We start from the raw sequence: 10,744 nt of genomic DNA on the forward strand, positions 1-10,744 counted from the left end.
ATTACTTACAGGAAAAGGCATAAAAACCTATTATAGTCAGGAAAAGAAGGAAGGGAGATGAGTATTGTTTGAACCTTACTCTCATCAGATCTAGAGGGAATAACATAATCAGGTAGGTATAGAAATCTAAATTGCCTTATAGGCAGTAGGAGGGAAAAGGGGAAAGAAAAGGGAGGGGGGATAGAAGGGAGGGAAAAAGTAGTAAGGGTAAAGGGGAAGAAAAGGGAGGGAGCTAATAGAAGGTAAGGGGGACTGAGGGAGGCAGTGGTTAAAAGCAAAACACTAGTGAGGAGGGCAAAGGAGAAAGGAGAAAGAAAAGCACAAATGGGGGAAATAGGATGGAGAGAAAGACAGAGATCATAATCATAACTGTGAATATGAATGAGATGAACTGTCCCATAAAATGGAAGCAGATAGCAGAATGGATTAAAAAAACATAATCCTACCTATGTTGTTTACAGGAAACACATTTGAAATAGAGGGACACATACAGGGTAAAGGTAAAAGGCTGGAGCAGAATATATTATGCTTCAGCTGAAGTAAAAAAAGCAGGGGTAGCAATCCTGATCTCAGAAAAAGCAAAAGCAAAAATAGAACTTATTAAAAGAGGTAAAGAAGGAAACTACCTGTTGCTAAAAGGTACCATAGACAATGAAGTAATATCATTACTAAATATATATGCACCAAGTGGTATAGCATCCAGATTCTTAGAGGAGAAGTTCAGGGAGTTACAGGAAGAAAGAGACAGCAAAACTATACTAGTGGGGGGCCTCAACCTCCCCCACTCTGAACTAGATAAATCTAATCACAAAATAAACAAAAAAGAAGTTAAGGAGATGAATAGAATTTTAGAAAAGTTAGATATGGTGGACCTCTGGAGAAAATTGAATGAGAATAGAAAGTAATATATTTTTTCTCGGTGGTACATGGCACATACAAAAAAATTGACCATGTACTAGGGCATAAAAACCTCACAATCCAATGCAGAAAGGCAGAAATATTAAATGCATCCTTTTCAGATCATGATGCAAAAAAAATTATATGTAATAAAGGGCCATGGAAAGATAGACAAAATTAATTGGAAACTAAATAATTTAATCCTAAAGAATGAATGGGCCAAACAACAAATCATAGAAATAATCAATAACTTCATTCAAGAGAATGACAATAATGAGACATCATATCAAAACTTACGGGATGCCATGAAAGCAGTTCTTAGGAAAGTTTTGTATCTATAAATGCTTGCATGAATAAAATAGATAAAGAGGAGATCAATGAATTGGGCATGCAACTAAAAAAAACTAGAAAAAGAACAAATTAAAAATCCTCAATTAAATACCAAATTAGAAACACTGAAAACCAAAGGAGAGATCAATAAATTGAAATTAAGAAAACTGTTGAACTAATAAAACTAAGAACTGGTTTTATGAAAAAAAAAAACCAATAAAATAGATAAACCTTTGGTTAAATTGATTAAAATAAAAAGAAGAAAACCAAATTACCAGTATCAAAAATGAAAAGGGTGAATCCACTACCAATGAAGAGGAAATTAAAACAATAATTAGGAACTATTTTGCCTAACTGTATGCCAATAAATTTGACAATCTTAGTGAAATGGATGAATATTTATGAAAATATAAATTGCCCAGATTCACAGAAGAGGAAATAAAATACTTAAATAACTTCATCTCAGAAAAAGAAATTGAACAAGCTATTGATGAACTCCCTAGGAAAAAATCTCCAGGGCCAGATGGATTTATAAGTTAATTCTATCAAACATTTAAAGAATAATTAATTCCAATACTATATAGACTATTAGGGAAAATAGGAAAAGGAGTCTTACCAAATTCTTTTATGATACAAATATAGTGCTGATACCTAAACTGGGAAGAGTTAAAACAGAGAAAGAAAATTACAGACTGATATCCCTAATAAATATAGATGCAAACATTTTAAATAAAATATTAGCAAATAGATTACAGCAACTTAACCACAAAAATAATACTCTCTGACCAGATAGGATTTATACCAGGAATGTAGGGCTGGTTCAATATTAGGAAAACTATCAGCGTAATTGCTCATATCAACAACAAAACTAACAGAAACCACATGATCATCTCAACAGATGCAGAAAAAGCTTTTGACAAAATACAACACCCATTCCTATGAAAAATACTAGAGAACATAGGAAGGAGTCCTCCTTAAAATGATAAGTACCATCTACCTAAAACCTTCAGCAAGCATCATATGTAATGGGGACAAACTAAAAGCATTTCCAATAAGATCGTGGGTGAAATAAGGATGTCCATCATCACCACTGTTGTTCAATATGGTACTGGAAATGTTAGCGTTAGCAATAAGAGAAGAAAAAGAAATTGAAGGTATTAGAATAGGCAAAGAAGAAACAAAGCTATCACTGTTTGAAGATGGCTTGATGATATACTAAGAGAATCCTAGAGAATCAAGTAAAAAACTACTTGAAATAATAGATGACTTTAGCAAAATTGCAGGCTATAAAATAAACCCACTTAAATCATTGGCATTTCTATATATTGCTGACAAAGCCCAACAGCAAGAGATAGAATGAGAAATTTCATTTAAAGTTACTGTAGACATTATAAAATATTTAGGAGTCCACCTGCTGAAACAAACCCAGGAACTATATGAATACAATTACAAAACACTTTTCACACAAATAAAGTCAGATCTAAATAATTGGAAAAAGATCAGTTGCTTATGGGTAGGCTGAGCTAATATATTAAAAATGACAATTCTACCTAAGCTAATTTACTTATTCAGTGCCATACTAATCAAACTATCAAAATCATTTTATAGAGCTAGAAAAAATAATAAGATTCATTTGGAATAACAAAAAGTTCAGAATATCAAGGGAACTAATGAAAAGAAAGGCAGGGGAAGCTGTCCTAGCTGTCCCAGATCTTCAATTGTATTATAAAGCAGCAATCATCAAAACTGCTTGGTACTGACTAAGAAATAGAGTGTTGGATCAGTGGAATAGGTTAAATATGCAAGATGCAGTAGTTAATGATAAACCTAAAGACCCCAGCTTCTGAGATAAGAACTCACTATTTGACAAAAACTGCTGGGAAAACTGGAAAAGAGTATGGCAGAAACTAGGCGCAGACCAAAATCTCACACCACATACCAAAATAAAGTCAAAATGGGTTCATGATTTAAAAGTAAAGGCTGATACTATAGGCAAACTGGGAGAGCAAAGAATAGTTTACCTGTCAGATTTATGGAGAACAGAAGACTTTATGATCAAACAGGAGGTAGAACATTATGTAGTGCAAAATGGATAATTTTGATTACATTAAATCGAAAAGTTTTTGCACAAAGCCAATGCAAGTAAGATTAGGAGGGAAACAGAAAACTGGGAAAGAATTTTAACAACCAGTGTCTCTGATAAGGGCCTCAGTTCTAAAATATATAGAGATCTAAGTCAAATTTATAAGAATTCAAGTCATTCCCCAATTGATAAATGGTCAAAGGATATGAACAGGCAGTTTTCAGAGGAAGAAATTAAAGCTATCTATAGTCATATGAAAAAATGCTCCAAATCACTATTGATTAGAGAAATGCAAATCAAAATGACTCTAAGGTACCACATCATACCTATCAGATTGGCTGACATGACAAAACAGGACAATGATAAATGTGGGAGAAGATGTGGGAAAATTGGAACACTAATGCATTGTTGGTGGAGTTGTGAACTGATCCAACCATTCTGGAGAGCAATTTGGAATTATGCCCAAAGGGTCATAAAAATGTGCATAGCCTTTGACCTAGCAATAGCACTTCTAGGTCTGTATCCCAAAGAGATCATAAAAATGGGGAAAGGACCCACATGTACAAAAATGTTTATAGCAGCTCTTTCTGTGCTGCAAAGAATTGGAAATTGAGGGGATGCTCATCAATTGGAGAATGGCTGAACAAGTTGTGGTATATGAATGTAATGGAATACTATTGTGCTATAAGAAATGATGAGCAAGCAGACTTCAGAAAAACATGGAAAGACTTGTATGGTCTGATGCTGAGTGAAGTGAACAGAACCAGGAGAATATTGTACACAGTAACAGCCATGTTGTGTGATGACTAACATTGATAGACTTATCTCTTCTCAGCAATGCAAGGATCTAGGACATCTCCAAAAGTCTCATGTTGGAAAATCCACATCCAAAGAAAGAACTATGGAGTTTGAATGCAGATCAAAGCATACTATTTGCTATTTTTTCTTCTGTTTTGTTTTGTTTCCTCTTTCTTGTGGTTCCTCCTATTGGTTCTAATTCTTCCTTACAACATGACTAATATGAAAATATATTTAGTAGGAATGTATATGTATAGCCTATATCAGATTGCATGCTTTGTTGGGGAGGAAGGTGGGGAGGGACGGGGAGAAAAATTTAAAACTCAAAAACTTATGGAAGTGATTGCTGATAACTCAAAATAAATTAATAAAAAAAATTAAAAAAAGAAAGTAGTTTATGAGTTTAGAGTAATAGTCCCCTATTAAAGGGAGCTCCCTGTGCCCCAGGTCACATAAATTTCGGATTTATAATCACAAACACCACTGAGAAGGAAAAAGTTAGATTAAGGGCAGTACTCATTTGGGGGTGGGATTAAGTTATAGTTCTTTTTTTTTTTTTGAACATTGAAAAGTCATTAAAAAATTGCCTGCAGAAAGTTTAGCATGGGGCCTGGCTGAGTTTGATTTTTTTTTTAGCTAGGCAATGGGGTTAAGTGACTTGCCAAGGGTCACACAGCTAGTAAGTGTTAAATATCTGTGGCTGGGTTTAAACTCAGGTCCTCCTGACTCCACAGCCAGTGCTCTATCCACTGTGTCACCTAATTGCCCCATGATCTTGATTATTTTAAGAAAAAGGAACAGCTTTGCCGTCATCTCAATCCCTATTATTATCATTTAGAGTGGAGCCACACTACTACTCCAATACCAATACACTTTGTGAGGAAGTAGAATTGAAGGAGATGAAGAGAAGGCAAGGCAACAGGATTCGTTAAGTACTTACTATGTTGCAAGGTATACATATATCAGCAAAAAGATGAAGCAAATACGTACGGAGGAAATCTGTGTTGGAGGCCACATGACTTTAAAGATGATCAGGTCCAAGGCAGTGCTGAAGGATTTATGATGAAAAATGTTATCCGATCCCAGAGAAAGAACTGATAGATTCTGAATACAGATCAAAGCAAACTTTTTTGTACTTACTTTATTTTTCTTTTTGTATTTTAAATTTGGTCTATGTTTTCATTTACAACATGACTAATGCAGAAATATGTTTTGCATAACTCCACATGTATAATCTATACCAAATTGCTTGCCTTCTCAATGAGGTGGGTGTGGAGGGAGGGAGAGAATTTGGAATTCAATTTTTAAAAACAAATGTTGAAAATTGTTTTTACATGTAACTAGGGAAAATAAAATACCAAATAAAAAATAAAAGAAAAAAAGATCAGGGAATAATTTTCAAGATGTCTCAAAGAAGGAAAGATTCCAAAAGAATAGATCAAAGAAGACATTATTTTTTTACAATGCTTCTGTGAAAATATCAGCAACTACTGATTTATATGCATAAGTATATTTTGTCTTTATTATGGGGTAAGACAATTGGGGTTAAGTCACTTGCCCAAGGTCACACAGCTAGTAAGCGTCAAGTGTCCGAGGCCAGATTTGAACTCAAGTCCTTTTGACTCCAGGGCCTATAGCCACTGCATCATCTAGCTGCCGCCTTTATTAAATCTTTATCAGACATGTCTGTGCATATATTGAGTATGTACTTGAAAACATGGGAAACTGACAGGCATTCATCAATTCAATCAATTCATCAATCAATCAACAAGTTTATTAAGCATGTGTTCTAGGCATCTGAGCTAGGTGCTGGAGATACAAAAGACAAAAACAAAACCAAAACCAAAACAAACAAAAAAAACCACAACAGCCTAATACTTTCTACATCAGATGACAATCAGCTGTAAGATACATATAGTACAATATTCTCTTATGTATATTGCTTGTTGAGTATAACAAATCTTCTTACCATACGGGGGGAGGACTCATAGCTTTAAAAACTCTTCTCCAACAGAATATCTTTCATCCATGTATTAAAATAACACAAGATTCCTTCAGAGTTGTTTAATGGGCACGGTCAATACAGATCATTCCTAGTATTTAATTTCCCATGATGGTTGGTCCTCAGAAACCATCACCCATTAGGAGAAATTCTCTGGACCATTTTTCTCAAAAAGCTTTACATCAGGCTACAGATTGGCGGTGTCACTGGGTACAGACTCTGATTTAATGAATATGTAAATAAATGAAAAAGCATCTATGAGTGCTTACTGTGTCCCAGACATGGTGCAAAGTGCTGAGAATACAAATTAAAAATGTCAGTCCTTGCTCTCAAGGAATTTATACTCTAAAGAGGGAAACAAAACGTATAGAGAAATAGTGACTCAGGAAGGACGTTTTGATCCGGAAAGTCACGGGGATGGTGAGTGGAACAATGAGTCTGTCAATTGATATGACCTTTCTAGAAACAGTGTCAATATTGGTTTGATTACAGTTTTTAGAGTAAGAGCTGGAAAAAGGACTGAGTTAGAGTGTGGTGGCAAGATGGGAGATAATTGGGGTGAAGAAACATGATCCCAGGAAGTTCAGAACTAGTGTGTGATTGGTGTGGAGTATGATGAAAGGTGAGAGAATTAAAAAACAAGACTTCCTGAGCTAGGGTAGTAGTAGTGGTGAGTAGAGATAGGGAAGTCTTCAGAGTTTTCAGCAGCTTAATGTTACATTTGTGGGAGCTCATTCTAGATGTTTATGAATTAATTAAGGGTGTTAGAGTACTGGACCAAGTTAAAACTAGCCATTCTAACATTTCAGCGATTTATTCGTTTCTGGCAGGAGTGGGAGAGAATCATAGTTTGCATTTATATTTCAGAGTGTATTTTGCTTGCTCTACATGTCTCACCATCATGCAGTGAGTAACTTGTTTATTTCAGTAGCATCTATTCTGGTGGAGTACACTGAAAAAAAATTTGGGAAGCCTTTTTTTTTCTTCCCGCTCCCAACATGAATTCTCTTCCCAGACCAGACAGTTTGGTTCAAGTGTGATTATACATCCAGTCTAATTGTTTCTTTTTGTTTATTGCTGAAGTGACATTGTGTACTGTGCAGGAGTAATCTTGGTGAAATGAAGAATAGATGTGTTGAAGGGTGTCACATATTTATGTGTGTTGAAATGTTTTTAAAGACATGTTAGGATGGCATCACCATGGCTTTTCAGTTACTGGGAAATTGGCATATAGTAGCAGGATGTAATCATCATTGAATATTATTGAATGTGATGATTGGGGCAGGTTGGTGATGCAGTGGACAGAGTTCTGAGTCCAAAATCAGAAAGATTTGAGTTTAAATCTGACCTCGGACACTTACTAGTTACGTGACCTTGGGCAAATCATTTAACTTCTGCTTGCCTTAGTTTCCTCAACTATAAGATGGGGATAATAATAGTACTTACCTCTCAGAGTTGTAAGGCTCAATTGAGATAATATCTGTAAAGTGCTTAGCACAGTGCCTGGCACATAGTAGGGGCTATATGAATGCAAACTGTAGTTATTGTTATTGTTATTATTATCAATGATGATAATTTTAAAAACTTTACAACTTGCTGTGGGGACCACACAGGAATATCACCTATTTACTAAGTATGTGAGAAGTCCGTAGGCAGAAAGTGGTTATTTTCTTGTGCCATTGCACCATAGGGTGTATGTTGGGAGAGTAGGAGGTCAGGAACAGCAGAAAGGAGATCTCAAAGTGTCTTCTCACTGGGATAATGAATCACAAAGGACCTAGAAGGAAACAGGTAGAAGAAGGGGTATGATGGAGCCAGCTCAGACTGGTTCCTAAGAGCAGAATTTTCAGAGTGAGAAGTTACACCTCAGAAATTGGCAAATGCTACAAATCAGGGTTTGATTTATTGTTTTGTTGGTTGTTTAGACTTAAGAAAGTGATGGAGAAAATGTTAATAACACCAATTAAGTGAAAGAGTGTGTCAGGCACTTTTATTTTTTTGGAGACTCTTTGCTAAGCATTTACCAGTATACTCCTGGGAAGGAATACTAGGGAAGAACAATGTCATTGAAGCCAATGCAGAAGAGAGTGTTTAGGGGGAAAAGCTGGTCATGAGAATAAAAAACCATAGAAAGATCTGACTCTTTTCTTTTTTTCCTTTTGGTGAGGCAATCACGGTTAAGTGACTTGCCCAGGGTCACACAGCTAGAAAAGTGTCAGAGGCCGGATTTGAACTTAGGTCTTCCTGACCCCAAGGGCAGAGCTCTATCCACTGCACTACCTAGCTGGTCTGATGTGATTCTTCTCTTGAAAAAAACTTGTTGTCCTTCAGTAGTATCTGCCTCTTCCTGATACCATTTGGGATTTTCTTGGCAAAGATAAAGGAATGGTTTGCCATTTCCTTCTCCAGCTCATTTTACAGGTGAGAAAACTGAAGCAAACAAGGTTAAGTGACTTGGCCTGGGTCACACAGTGAGTAAGTGTCTGAGGCTGGATTTGAACACAGAACTTCCTGACTTCACACTCTGTGCTGTATCTACTGAAACACGTAGCTGCCCCATAGAAAAAAAGTAAGCGTTGGTAAGACAAAAGTAAAACAGTTCCTGCCCTCAAGGAACTTAGTAGGGGCTATTCTTAAGTTACATCATCATCCTCATCCTCATCCTCAACCTTTTCTTCCTCATCATTATGAGTCTTCCTTTAGTCTACAGGCCTTAGGCATTTTTTTTCTTTTTTAATCCTGAATCATACTTTCCAACATTCTTCTCACCTTCCTCCCCTATGACCAGGGGTGTGCAGGAGTCTGCTCTAATTGGCTTTTAATTGTTAAATTTTCAGTGTGAGCATTTACACTTCAGAAATCCCCACTAATTAGACCTTGTTTTTCTGATTGTCTAGACTTGAGAAAATATTAATAATGCAGATTAAACATGAAAGTATGTGTGTATACATCTATCCTTGTTAAACATTTACCAGTACAGCCAGACAGAAGGTCTTGCCTCCTTAATGTCCAATCTATGTAATGAGGATGTTGTTTGTGTTTTTAAGATAGTTTCTTTACTTAGCTCAGAGGATCTTACACAGTTTTTCATAGCATTTCTCAGCTTCCTTGAAGCAGATTCTGGTATGTAAGTTACAATTATGTTTATGGTGGTGTTTTTGCTTACATTTATCCTGAGCACCACAAGACAAGCTTCCAAGAGTCTCGTGAAATTAACCTTTGGGCCAGTGACGCAACCACACAACTAACTCCTTTATTTGCCTCTCCAAAGAAAACTCATGAAACATCCTTTCATTTAGCTGTAACTCATCTGTAAAATGAGGGGGTTAGATAAAATGTCCTTGAAACATTGGTTATTGGTTATTGGTTATTGATGTAGTCAGGGATGTGCTGGAGCCAGCTCAAACCTGCTGGTGAGAGTTGATTGCTAAATTTTCAGTGCAAGCATTTATACCTCAGAAACTATCAAATTATACAAACCAAGGCTTAATTTATTGGGTCTTTTTTTTGGGGTTGTTGTCATCATCTAGACTTAAGAAAAGAACAGAGAAAATGTTAATAATGAAGATTAAACTTAAAAGTGTGTTGTATGTACATTCCCCCCTCCTTTGAGAGTTAGTTGTTAAACATTTACCAGCACAACCCTGAACTGTTAAAAGGATAGTGAATGGAGCCATAGCCCTTCCAGACACAGCCCTTCCAAAAGTAATGGCTATGCTAATTTGATTTCCATTCCAGAATTGGAAAGGAGTAGGGGTGCAGGTGGGTTATGGGGCAGAGAGATTAGAATAAAAGATCACGAGAAGTACAAAATGTGTGGGAGTTCATGGGATGGAAATATTATATCTGATTTTGAGGATCTGGAAAGGTGGCATTTGAACTAGGCTTTAAGTGATTTTAACTGTCAGGGATGAAGAAGGACATGACTTGAGGTTGGAAGGGCATTTCTGGAACAGCAAAAAGAAAGTGACTAGTGACATTGATACAGGAAATCAAAGGATATTCTTAGGAAAAGGGACTAGCTTGTTTTGAGCATAGGAAACATGAAAGTAAATAGGATGAAATAAAGTTGAAAAGGTAGTTGGGAGGCAGATTTTAGAGGGCCTTAAGTGCCAAGCTAAGGACGTCGGTCTTTGTATGGGGAACCTGCTAGAGTTTTTTGAGCAAAAGAGATGATTTTATTAGAACTGTCCATTAGGAAGATTAATTAGGCAGGAGCATGGCATGCATTGGAAGATGGAGACTAGAGGCGGGGAGGCTATTATGATAGTCTGGAATAGAGGTAATGAAAGCCTGAGCTAGGATGATTCAAATATTTAAAGGGCTGTCATAAGAATGAGAGGTTAGACTTGTTCATCTTTACCACAGAAGGTAGAACCAGGTGTGATGGATAGGAAGATGCAAAGATGCAAACTTCGGCTTAACATATGGACCAACTTCCTAACAAAAAGAGCTATCCCAGGGACAGCTAGGTGGCAAAGTGGATAGAGCACTGGCCCTGGAGTCAGGAGGACCTGAGTTCAAATCTGGCCTCAGATACATAACATTCTCTAGCAGGTCACTTAACCCCAATTGCTCTCATCAAAAAGAGAGAGAGAGAGAGAGAGAGAGAGAGAGAGAGAGAGAGAGAGAGA

Source organism: Vombatus ursinus, unplaced genomic scaffold, assembly GCF_900497805.2.
Source record: "Vombatus ursinus unplaced genomic scaffold, bare-nosed wombat genome assembly UNPS02014770.1, whole genome shotgun sequence".
Taxonomy (NCBI): Eukaryota; Metazoa; Chordata; class Mammalia; order Diprotodontia; family Vombatidae; genus Vombatus; species Vombatus ursinus.